Source organism: Chinchilla lanigera, unplaced genomic scaffold, assembly GCF_000276665.1.
Source record: "Chinchilla lanigera isolate Chin_1 unplaced genomic scaffold, ChiLan1.0 scaffold00079, whole genome shotgun sequence".
Classification (NCBI taxonomy): domain Eukaryota; kingdom Metazoa; phylum Chordata; class Mammalia; order Rodentia; family Chinchillidae; genus Chinchilla; species Chinchilla lanigera.
In genome coordinates this window covers 158,951-171,925 of record NW_004955480.1, presented here as the reverse complement: position 1 = coordinate 171,925, position 12,975 = coordinate 158,951, and the positions used below count along the sequence as shown (strand labels likewise).

Here is a 12,975-nt window from a genome sequence, read left to right as displayed (position 1 = left end):
ATGGCAATAGTTTGGGCTGTAGTGAGAGCCAGTGGGAGCTACAGAGGATCTCTGAGCAAGAAAGAATCACAACCAGAGTTCTGCTTCCAGGTACTTGATCTGGCAGTAGTGGATGGGATGGAAACGTGGGAAGATGCAGGAGGCAAGGAGGCTGATGCACAGATGCCTACCAGAATAACAGAAGAAGGTTACCGTTGGTTGTGAGCAAGTGCTGGGCCTTCTCCTAAGCACTGAATCTGACTTACTGTGAGGCTGATTCAAAATCTCCCACAAATAAGGAAAGGAGAATGGTTGGCAAATGCTGCGAAGACCAGAAAGGGGTACAGATGGGACGAGGCAGAACAATCTGGGCATGAGCGTGGACCTGGGGCCACGAAGGGGTAAAGAGCTGGAAGGTGAGTTAGAGGTTCTCAGAGATGTCACAGGAAAGGAAGCTGTCCAGGACTGATTAGCAGCCTGCATGCCCACTGCAGAGTCTGGAGACGGCTGGACCCCAGCAGCACTCCCCAGGCTGAAGTGAATTAAAAAGCAAATTGGAGTTGGCCAGGAAAAGGGAGTCCCAAACCTGCCACCTCCAATACTGCCTTGATCATGAGGTCTGCAGATGGCAGAGCAAGCATCTGAGTCAATCTGCACCCCATCAATATGAATTTTCAGTGGCATCATGATGACAGCAGCAGCTGACACACCACCTCCCGCTGCAGAAGCATCTCAGAAGCCCTGGGGAAGGGTTTTCCCATAGCCAGGCAAGGATTGGGGCTTTTAATTACACTTATATCTATGGTCTCACTTCATTGTCATTGTAAATGAGAGACACAGGCAAGTATTGTTATATTTATCATCTAAAGTCCAGAAAAATCAAGGTTTTCAAGAAGCCAGGAGGTTTCCCCAAATAAGTAACTACCTCGTAGGGCAGTGTGTTGGCTTGCATCAGACATGGCAGCCTGGTCTGGGCAGCCGGCTAGCACATGGGTATGTGCCGGGCCATCTGGAATAGCAGAGGAGGAGACAGACTCAAGATTTTGAAAGAAGGCAAGAGCAAGGGAACAGAGGTGCAGGCCTGGATGAGCTCCTGTGCTCTACCCAGCCATCATCCCCATCAGTCACACACACCGCTCCTGGCAGGACAGTCACCTTCCCTATGCATCCCAGCAACTTCTGCTCCAAGGACACATGACTCTTTCAGTCGCCTCCAGAATTAAGGCCACATTCAGGACCCAAGCACCTTCCCTATAGTGTGCATCATAGTCTGTCTGCCAGATGTCCCCACCAGAGGCCGGGTGATCTCAGAGTTCTCCACAAGTCCTCATTCTGCCATTTCTGCACCTTCACTATCGCTATTCCTTCCACCTAGAACACCCTTCCTGTGTATCTCTACTTGCTGAAATCCTGCCCAACTCTCCTAGCCCAGATGCTATCTCCAACCAGAACCTTCCTTGATCTCCCGGGCTAAATCAGTCTCCTCTTGCCCTGCAGAGCCCTTGTGACAATATATGTCAAAGTGTTGTGGTCTGGTCCCATTCCCCAGTCTGCAGCTTCTGGAGGGTAGCTGGGCTGAGCAAAGAGCTTTATACATGGGAGAACTTGGTGGGTGTCTGGTCCACTGAAAGTTGACTTTCTCCCTGAGACCTACCCTGTCCCACTTGTATATTACCTGGGCTGTCCTTTACTCCTCCCTCACACCAGTCAGACAGCCACCACTGTGGATCCACTCTGATAGCCCTGTGTGTGCTACAGATTGAGCTGCAGGTATGTGAGCACCTCCAGGAGGTGCTTTCCGTGAGTGATGATGTGAAAGCAATGTAAAGGCCCTGCACATGGTCCGGAAGAGGTTGGCCCTGAGATGCTCTATCAGTGCCCTCCCTTGGGTCCTGCTCCTCCAAGCCACAGTGCACAGCGCAGCTCTCATGCCTTCAGAACTCGTATGTCCTGTCCCACACAGACAGTGGCAGTCCCTTTCCTTAGGAACTCACTAATTCTTACAGGAGCTAATGTCCACACACAGAGATGGCTCCTTTCTTTCTCAGGCAGCAGTTAAGTGCTAAATAAGCAGCACTTAAAGCAATATAAGGCAACAGGATTCAGAGTTCACTTCAAGATTGGTGGCTGTGGGTGATTTTAGGAGGAAGGTGTGCATTTCTAGCTTCAGGGTTAGATCAGGGTGTGAGAAAAAACATGGAAACCAACAGGCTGGAAGGGCCCATGTGGCTGAAGTACCCAATTTATGAGCTGAGCAAAAACACAGAAACTAGAAAGACAGATCAATATCAGGCAATGGGGAGTCACCAAAGGTTTCTGAATAAGAAAACCTTGTAAAACTGTATTATTTTCTATTTTTTTAAAAGGTGATTTAACTGACAATGGTGCATAGCCTGGCTTGAAAGAGATCTGACTCCCTGAAGAAAATGAGGATGTTTGTTGCTGTAAGACAGCTGAAGATAATGGAAATAGAATAGATGAATTCAGGTGAAATAAAAACAAGACTTCAAAATAAAAGGAGCTGGGGATTTAGCTCAGCGGCACAGCGCCTGCCTGGCAAGTTCAAGGTCGTGAGTTCGATTCCCGGTACCAGAGAAAAACCAAAAAACCAAAAAATAAATAAATAAATAAAGATCAACCAAAGGTTTGTGTTCCTTGGAAAACAGGTATCCTCTACCCCTGGCATCATGATCCCCGAGGTGCTGGGGCAGGAAGCAGGCTCTGAACTAAGCAAAACCCGCAGCCATGAGGCATGCAGAGCCCAGTTTGGTGTCACCGGTGGAAAGCCAGAGAGTGAGAAATGTCATTCACTCTGCGGTTTTTTCATTCAGCAGCTAGCCACAGTCCTCTTCTAATCTTCAGCCAGTATATTTTATTCAATGTGAAATGGACTACACTAAGTTTTTCACATAATAAGAGTAGAAATTATAAAATTCAGAAGGACATATGCGAATTTCCCTGCACAGGAGAGAACGCGAATCCTATCAGTTAAAAATAGCAGGTGCACTCACTTTCCCCCACATGCTAATTTTAATAAACTTACTCTGAAATTAGCCCGCCCCTATGAAGATAGCTGCTCATCAGAGCTGTTCCCAGTAAGCAATACGCTTGCCTCACAAGAGTTCAAGCAATCCCAGAAAACTCTTACCGGGGCACGGTTGTAAATGGAATGTGTCCTCTTCTTGTGACTTCGTTACCCCAACCACCCATCAGCCCAGTCCCACCCCTCTCCAGCCACTCACCCAAGGACTATCTTGGACTCACTTGTTCCCTCTCCCCAGTGCAGTGCCCTGTGAAGTCTGGTAGGGAGTCCTCCTTTAAAACATGGCCCTTAGCTACTCCTTTTTCCCTGGGCTCATTGGTACTATATCCCCTTATCTCTTCGTTCATCCCAACTCCCACACGTCCATATATTCTGCACTTATCAGGTACCTACAACAAACAGAGTACAGTGCTGTGGTTACAAATTAATAACATAGGGCCCTATTCCCCAGGAGTTCAAGGTCTTTCCAGTTCATCGTGAAGACAGACATGTCAAGGGGTTAGGTAGACAACCACAGATTGAGTCACATGGTTAGGTGCAGGGGGAATGACTGAGAATGGTGCTGGTGGCAGAAAAGCTCAGAGTACAGTCAGCTTACCCTACCCTGTCCTTCCCTGATTCCTGTCACAGTCCCCAGACTTGCTTGGATGGCTCCACTGCCCAGTACAGCGCCTTGCAGACAGAAGCTCCATGACTGCGGAATTCAGTGGAAGCAATCTACCCCAAGTACTTAAATCAGCTTGTACTCTAGCTAAAAAAGCAGTCAGTGCCTCTCTCACCGGCCACAGCAGGTACGTGCTGCTGTCTGGGTTCTGAAGTCATTCGCCATCTGCTCCCCTGTGGCTGTCCGACCTCAGTGTCTGCTGTACTTCTGCCCTGTCATTCCTACCCCTTTCCCCCGTTTTCCCTCATTGCTTCAACCCTCACCAATGGCTACGGGTACAACTATTCACCTACATTATGTTCATATACATATTCACTCATATGTGTATACCTGTTCATATATGCACATACACACAGACAAGGGCTGTTCAAAAACTGGTGTTTACATAAATTATTATAGTAAAAGACGCATTACCATAGACCCCCCTCAAAATACTCCCTCTCATTTTGAATGTACATATTGCATCGTTCCTGCCACTTTTTAAAGCAGTTCTGAAAGTCCTCTTTCATGGGTATCTTTACAAGGTGTGACAAAAAAAAATATAGTGAATATTGCTCCCAATTCAGAGTGTAATGGAGGGCTTGGTCATTAGAATTATTAGTCTCTGAGCCTCCTCCCAATATTGCTCCCAATCAATAGAAAGGCAGGCTTGTAAAACAACATCACAGTGCATTCTCACGCACCTTATTCACCAGATCTGGCACCACGTGACTTCTGGCTCTTCCTCAAAGCCAAAATGACATGAAAGGTAAATATTTTGAATCGATTCAGAGCATTGAGGCAGCCATGATAGCACAACTAGAGACACTTACGAATGAGGACTTCCAGAACTGCTTCTGAAAGTGGCAGGCATGATGAGATAAACATGTTCGAAGTAAGCAGGGAGTATTGTGAGGAAGATTTATGGCAATGCGTCTTTTACTGTAATAAACTTTTAATTTAAACATGAACTCTATTTTGTGATCACACCTCCTATATCCATGTATATAAACATATACATATTTCATATGTACACACATTTATACCTAAGATCTATTTTTACTATAATGCAGTGTACTTTCATTCAACAATAATATCCTATGATAGGAGTGGATATTGTGAATATCTGCTGATTGCCTATCTTTCCATCTTGCTCCCATTTCCTAAAACCCCTACCCTGTTTCTTCCTGAACACCCCTCTTCCTTTTGAAGAAGCCACACATTCTCCCTTCATGTCTCAAGGAAGGGACAGCCCCGCAGACACAGGTAACAAAGTGATCGCCCTCTCAGTTTTGAAAGCCTAGTCTTTAAGATATTGGGAGACGAAAGTCTCCCCAGTGGCTTGCTCTTATCATCACTCCTAAAAGACTAGAAAAGGGATCATCCCAAGGTGAGGAAAGGGCAGAGTCAGAGTGTAATGGAGGGCTTGGTCATTAGAATTATTAGTCTCTGAGCCTGGCCTATTAGGGAGGAAGAGAAGGAAGGGCTGGGGGTGTGGCCAGTTTTGATGTACAGTTAGTGAGTTAAGCGATGGAGTGCTAAAGAGCAAAGCCCTCTGTAGCAATGGCTGGCTTGAATATCCATTAAAAAAAAAATAGTTCTACTGGAGTATAATTGACATAGAGAAACATTCTGTTTTTAAGTGCAGTTCTGTGACTTTTTATCAAGCTCATATAGTTGTGTAACCATCACCATAATCAAGAGACAGAACGTCTCCATCACTGCAGAAAGTCCCCTTGTGGTCCTCAGCCAGTTCCCTCTCACATCCCAGGCTTAATAACCACTAACTGGTTTTCTGTCCTTTTGTTTTGACTCTTGAAGAATTTCTGTACACCCCAACTGCAGTGATGGTTCCATGGGTACATACTTATGTCCAGTCTCATCAAATTGCATGCATTAAGTATGTGTAGTCTCCTGTCTGTCCATTTTACCTTAATAAATATGTTTTTAAAAAGCTGTATGACTGATACTATTAATTTATCAATACAAAATAGTCACTCATCACAAATATGAAAACAATCACTTCCATCTTGTGCCCTGTATGCTTCCAAAGGAAGTTATTTGGTTGGATGCTGTTGAGACAAGGAAGTAAACTCTTGTGGCTTGAGAAAAAGGTCATACCAATGGAATCACTCAGTAGGTACATGTGAGTCTCTGGTTTGTTTTTCTTATAAAGTATTTTTAAGATTAATCACTTTGTTTGTTTGTATGGCTCAGTAGACAGTTCTGCCTTAACACTGAGATGATTCCATCCCATGGATGGGCCAGGATCAGCAGGGGCTGTTTCTAGTTTTCAGTGATTATGAATCAAACTGCTATAAACATCGCACACTGCTTTTTCATGTGGCCACATGTCTATTTCTCTTCAATCCTACCTAGAATTTGGAACACTGAATTGTTAGGGCTAAATATATGTTTGATTTTATAAGAAATAGGAGCTGGAGATGTAGCTCAGAGGTAGACCACTTACCTAGCATGTGCAAGGCCCTAGGTTTGAAAAAAAAATCCCTAGCATTGGAAAAAAAGAGAAAAAGAAACTGGAAAACTGTTTTCCAAAGTGACTACCATTTTATGTTTCCTCCAGCAATGGCTGAGGCTTTTAGTTGCTTTGCATCATTGCCAGCTTGTCTTTATCAGTTTGTTTGTTCTTTTCCTACTTAATAGGTGTGCTGTGCTTTCTCACTGTGGCTTCAGTTTACATTTCCCTGATGACTGATGATTTTGAGTACCTGCTCCTGTGCTTATCTGCCATCCATACCTCTTCTTCAGTGCAGTGTCTATTTAATTCTTTTGCCCAGTTTAAAAATGAGGTTATTTTCTTGTTCTGGAGATGTGAGAATTCTTTATATATTCTGAATACAAGCTAGGTATTCTGTACATCTTTCTTTTAGTCTGTGACTTGTCATTTTTAAAAAACAGAACCCTTAAATAGAAATAATTTTTAAGTTTGGTAAAGTTCAATTTATCCATTTCTTTCTTTGATGGTATGTATGCTTACATACCTTCTGACTTTTTAGTAGAATCCTCCCAAGTATAAGCTGGACATGTCAGCTAGAGATTCTATTTCCTTGACTCTTACAGCTTGGGGGACCACATGACTGTGCTCTGACCAATGGGATAAGAGCAGAAGTAAGAATGTACAGCTTGCCAGTTATCCCAAATTAAAGGAAATCCCTGTGCTCTGCACTTTCCCCTCTCTCTCTTCCCTTTTCCCATGAGTTGGGATACAAAGGTGGCAGCAACCCAAGTTCAACCACAACGATTAGGGCCCCACCTTAAACACGGGTAGAAGAAAACAAACTGGAAGCAAATGACTCACAGACCAGGGCTGACCTCCACCACACACATGAAAGAGACACTAATGTCTATCTTACACAGGTATCTTAGACTTTACCCTAGCAAATATATCCACCTTTCTCAGGAAAATAATCCCCATTTCTCTAGACCCACTGTGATGTTGCATAGTGCATTTATAAGGACAATTGCACAATAGTTTTCCAAAGCTCAAAAATTATTCAGGGCAGTAGGATTTCAGCCCCAGAGTAACTGAAGGGCAGCAAAGCAAATTTTAAAAATGAATAATTGTTACCTCAACCTTGGGCAAGAGAGCAAAGTTCCCTCTACCCAGATCAGGGCAGAGCAATATATTAGTTTGTTCTGCTTTTGCCTAAAGTGGCATGGATGTGGTACAGAGAAAAACAGGGCCAGAGGTGCCTAAAGAGGGAGTAAGGGAGGACACAACAGTGACCCAGAGTGGCCAAGGTCTAGACACTGGCCTGAAACACGGAAAATGTGGCTAAATAAAAACAGCTCAGACTGGATGTGTGCTTCTTACCATGGCCCCTGCCCTTGACTTATGGCTAAGCTCCTTGAACTGAAATACAGGTCAAAGGAAAGGCAATTTATAACTCCAGTCCAGATCGCATTTCTACCACTCCCACAATGGGAACTTTCATCAAAATTAAAGTCTTCTAACCATATAAAGTTTTCATTTCATGTTCACCTGATTTTGTGTCCTAGGCTTCATGCTTCTGTCTAACGTTCCCTTGCCAAACATCAGTCTGTGTGATCTTGCAAATCACACACCTAGGAGTCAGGGACTTTCATTCTCTTAAAGGTAAGAAAAATGAAGCTCAGAGAAGTTGCATGGTATAGTGATTCCTTCAGCATCTATTCCCCTTCCAGAAAATAGCCCCTCAAGTTTTATTTGGGGTCTACCATGCCCAAGTCCCAGTCCATGAAACCCTAGGCAGGGCTGTAAGCACAGCTCCAGGCTTAAGGAAATCAGATCACTGCTCCGCTCCCGGGCAATTTATTGCAGGACAGGTCAGTGATTTCAAGAGATGTTTTATGGAATCTGCTACATAAAGATCTCTCTGGACTTGAACTTAAGAGGGTGCAAGGCTGAAACTAAAGGCAGAGAGCAAGCTGACCCAAAGATGGAGAAGAACTTCTATTTGAGTGCTAAATCTGACTCTGACCGGAGCCAGCCCAGTCAAGGCATTCTTAGTCACATTAGCTGTTGTGGTGGATTGACAGCTGGATGCACAGCTGAATTGAACCAGGATGGTGCTGGATGTGGAAGGCCCACCTGAGGATTGTTGCCAGTAGCAGAAGGGGCAGAGCTACAGAAGAAGGAAAAAAGCGGTTGGGAACTGATTGAAGCTGGTGAAAGCTGTTGGTTCTCCCGGAGCTGTTGATTCTCTTGGAGGAGCTTGTCAGGCTGGCTTTCCTGATGAACTCAGCTGTCTCATCATCCAAGGAGCTCGGGACCTTCTTGTCACTGAAATGGCTACAGTTCACTTTGGGGGAGCTCTGGTCCTTGCTTTGAGCATTGCTTCCCAGCTCTGGAAGGGAAGATGGGGCACTGCTCAGTCTCCTGGAGAAGCTTGCCTCGCTGGCTTCCTTAGAGGAGTTCGGCTGTTCTCATCATCAGAGGAGCTCGGGACCTCACTGTTTCTGAGGATGGCTGTGGTCCTTTTCAGGGGAGCTCTGGCTCTTACTTTGAACGTCATTTTCTGGCTCCAGCGCAGATCCCTCAGCCTGCTAGCACAGATCCTTTATTCTTCTGGCCTGGACTTCTAGCTCCCACCACTGACCTTTGGGCCTTCCCAGTGCAGATCCATGAAACAGGCTTGCATGGGACATTGTCATGGGCTCTTGGCCTCCAGCTGGACTCATACGGAGCATTGTTATGGGCTCTAGGTCTTCAGTTAAGAGTCATGCAGGACATTACTGTAGGAACCAGGCCTTTAGCTGGATTCTTTGGTCTTTAGAGTGTGGACAGATTTCCTGCACTCTTTTTGTATATGACTCTTTGGGTGACTATTATAAAATAATCTTATAATTAAGTATACTGTATTGTATTGTTTCCCCTTGCAAAACACTGAACTACAACAGCTGTATTCGTTTTCTAGCATCACCATAACAAATTAGCACAAGCCAAGTGACTTTGCACAACATAAATCAATTCTCTCATAGTCTTGGAGGTCAGGATTCTAAAATCAAGAGGTTCACATGGTCCTGTTCCTCAGTACGGCTCCAGGAAAGGATCCATCCTTCTCTCTTCCTAGCTTCTCCCGGTTGCCAGCAACCTCTGGCTTTTATTGACTTGCAGCAGCTAACTCCAACCTCTCTGCCTGATGTCACATGGCCTCTGTGTCTTCACTGTGTCTTCCCTCTGTACACCTGTGTCCAAATTTCCCTCTGCTTATACAGACACCAGTCATTGGACAACAGGCCACCTAGTAGGACCTCATCCTGTCTCCATTCCATTTGCAAAGACTTCATCCAAATTAGTCATGCAGGGGCTAGGACTTGATCACATCTTTCAGGGGCAAAATTTAACCCACAACATCAGTCAATAAATTTCCTTTGAGCTTAACCACTTCCGCTTTGTTTTTTGATCATTTCCACCAAGAAAGATGCACAGCCAAGATTTACCCCCAGGTCTCTTAGTATCTTAAGAGTCAAGGTCAACAACTGAGTCTACACCTGGGTCTGTGCCTTGATCGACCACAGGGATGAACTCTATGTCTGGTCTATCTCTCCCCCAAAAGGTAGTGGCAGACTATGGACCAAGGCTCAGGGTTAACTGTCTTTATCTGCCCCATGACCACTCTATACAACATACTCAACAAAAATGAGATTGACTCTTCCCCAATAAATGAAAATTCAAGTAGCGCAATTGAATTAGGCATAGTCTGTAACAGGATGGCAGACTGAGACTGACCGTGACTTTCATCTTGGAAATATAAACACTGACTGTCTGTGTGGCCACTTGTGGGATTCTCCAGTTTGGAAAGGTGGTGACAACACACACACACACACACACACACACCAGATATTTCATGTCCAGAACAGAACACCAGCCGTGTCTCCGTCACGTGCAGGGCCATGTTTACTTCAGGGCCTGAGAGAAGGCTGTCATTCAGCTCATTAGAGTAAAAGTATGAAAACAAAACTGATCTCTGTAGAGTCATTTTAAATGAAAACTATATCCTAGAGGCAAGTCAAGGAAGCAAACTGACCGACAGAGCACAAGGCTCTGGGCAAGAAGAGCAACAGAGTGAGAAGCCAGGTAGGAGGTAGAAGCCAGGACTTCTGCAGACATAGATGGGAGCTGATCACAAAGCCCACTCCGCACAGGGAAGATGCACAGTGGTGCCTTCCCGTTCCTTCCTCTGTATAAAACCACCACCCACTGATTCTGCTCTTCCTTGAATCCTGCTTGGCTGGGTGCCAGACAAGCCCACACTCATGGAACCCACCAGCCAAACAAGTAGGCAGGGGTTCCCCTGTAGCAGAGCTTCTGAGAAAAGTGGACTTGGGGCCATAGCCCCAGGCACAGTACATGTAGATGTAGTCATTCCTGTGGCTTCTGTAACAAATCACCGCAAATCGGGGGACTAAAAAACAGAAACTCGTTCTCCCACAATTCTGAAGGTGAGAAGACCAAAATCAAAGTGTCAGGAGGGCTGGTTTCCTCTTGGAGAATCTGTCCATGCAACTTCCAGCTTCCCTGGTGGGCACTCCCCTCCGGGTTTGTGGGTTTGTGGACACACAGCCCAACCTCCGCCTGCTGTCTTCACGTTGTCTTCCCCTCGCTGCCTTCCAACAGCCTTCTCCTGGTGTCTCCGTGTCTCAGATCTCTCTCCTTTCTTTTATGAGAACAATGCCCACAAAACATAGGGCCCATCCTAAATCCAGGATGACCTTATTGTATCCTTAACTTGATTATATCTGTAAATACCTCATTTCCAAATAAAGTCACCTGTGTACTAGGGCTTAGGACTTGGCCTATGGGGAGTTAGGGCACACGATTTAATACACTTCAGTACACTTGGAGAAAGACCTAGAATTTTGCATTTTTAACAAGCACTCCAAGTAACTTGGACAGGTAATCTCTATGCCAGACTCTGAGAAAACTGATCTGATTGCTAGGCATTCAAAGATAAGTAAAACACATTCCCCTGCCTTGGGAAACCCACCATCTAGTGGAAGATATAGACAGATAAACCAGTGACTAAAATACAAAGCAGTACCTAGGGTTCCCAAGTAAAGTCTCAGAGTCAGACAGACTAAGGTTCAAATCCTGCCTCCTGCAATTCTGAGCCATATGGTCTGAGCAAGTTCTTAGCCTGAGCTAAGTTCCCTTATTTATATATGAAATACTTCCTACCCTTGTCATTGTAAGAATGAGGTTCAAACAGCTAAGGAAAATACTTAGCTGCTTCATATGAAATGCTGAACCTGAGCATGTATTCAGAAATAGCCAAGAGTTATTATTAAGGTGGAAAGCAAGTTGAATTCATTTCACATTCCTCACAACACCTGGCTGGGGGGTCTTCCACATTCTAGATCGTCAGTATACGCCTGTGGAATGCAAGATGCCACTGGAGGGGAACTCAGCCGGGATGGACGTGACGGTGTAGGATCCACTGACCTATTCAACAAGCTCTTAGTGCCCACCTGCTGTGTACAGCGCTCAGTGTGCAGGCACTGGGAATAAAGAACCAATCCAAACAGAGGGCCCAGTCAGGAGAACAATCCTTACAGTACATTATAGCCAGTGCAAGGCAGCGATGAGCCCGAGGCAAGAGGCACACTTAAGGGACAGCCATGCAGTTTTGCATTTGACAGCATCCCATCTTGTAGTAGGTTCTTATAACTATGTGGCTGTCCTCCCAGACCAGAGCATTAAGCCCCAGGAGTCTGTTTCGGGCAGGAGGGGTTGTCTGGCTTGGCTTATCGATCACTGGAGTCTAAGCACACTATGTCGCTGACTTCCAGTAGGCATCTGACACATCTGGTTGGAGCAGTGGACATCCTGCTGCTATTTTGGGGCTCAACACTGGGCTTCTATGGAAGACTATCTCCCCTCTCCCGAATCAGGAAGTATGAGTCTTGCCGGGCTCAGAGACAAGATGCCCGAGGATCTGCCCCTTGACATGAAGCCTGGCAGTTGAAAGAGATGGAGCTGGGTTGCAATACGATGTATCCGAACACTGTAGGTCAGTAGAGCTGTCCCACACTAAACACACTAAACTAGAGCAGAAGCCGTAACATTCCAAAAGAGGAGGAAACCCCCTTTCGGAATAAGATGCACGTGCTGGACATTCAGTGGTCAGGTAACACGGGGAACTGTCAGCACAGGCCGGATAACACAGGGAGGCTTACCTGGGGGGAGGGAGCAGCCAGCACCCTCTCACCTGGAGAAGCCAGCAGCCTCTCCCAGGCCTACAAATTCTTAGGGTGGGCTGGAGAGGAAAAGGCATAGGAGTCTGAGAGCAGATCCCTGGGCTATGTTTAGGAGAAGATCTGTATGGAGGGCACGGTGTTCTTTTCCACAGATCGGAGCACTTGCACCTGTCTGGCTTCTTTGCTGAAAGGCCACACGCACAGTAGGCCCGCAGCAAACACGTGTTGGTGGAACTAAGGAAGGCGTGAGCTGGGAGGACCCGGAACTCCCCCCCCACACACACACACAAACCCAGCAGGTCTTTCCACCTGGCCCGGCTGTGGCCCCAGGGCCCGGATTTCCCCCTTGGCACCGCTTTCCGTTTCAGCATCAGGCGTCCAATCGCTTGCCTCGAAAACAGCGGTGACCAGGCCTGCAGGTGGGGCTGGGCTGCTCCTCCTCCCGGATCCCAAAAGTGCGCGCTCCAATCCAGGGCCAAACCCTGCCCCGGGAAAAGGCCCCTCCCCAAAAGCTGGCAGCAGATGGCGCGGGAGACGGGGGCGCCCGCGCAGACCCGAGGACGAGGGCGGAACGGCGCGGCGCGCAGGTGGCGCGGGGCAGCGCGCGGAG

At 46.3% G+C, this 12,975-nt stretch overlaps 1 protein-coding gene across 1 annotated transcript in view; it reads right to left on the bottom strand.

Moving 5' to 3' along the window:
* Positions 1-12,975, bottom strand: part of Ccdc149 (coiled-coil domain containing 149) — a 95,757-nt gene that overhangs the window by 80,445 nt on the left and 2,337 nt on the right. The gene's annotated exons all lie outside the window — the stretch shown is intronic.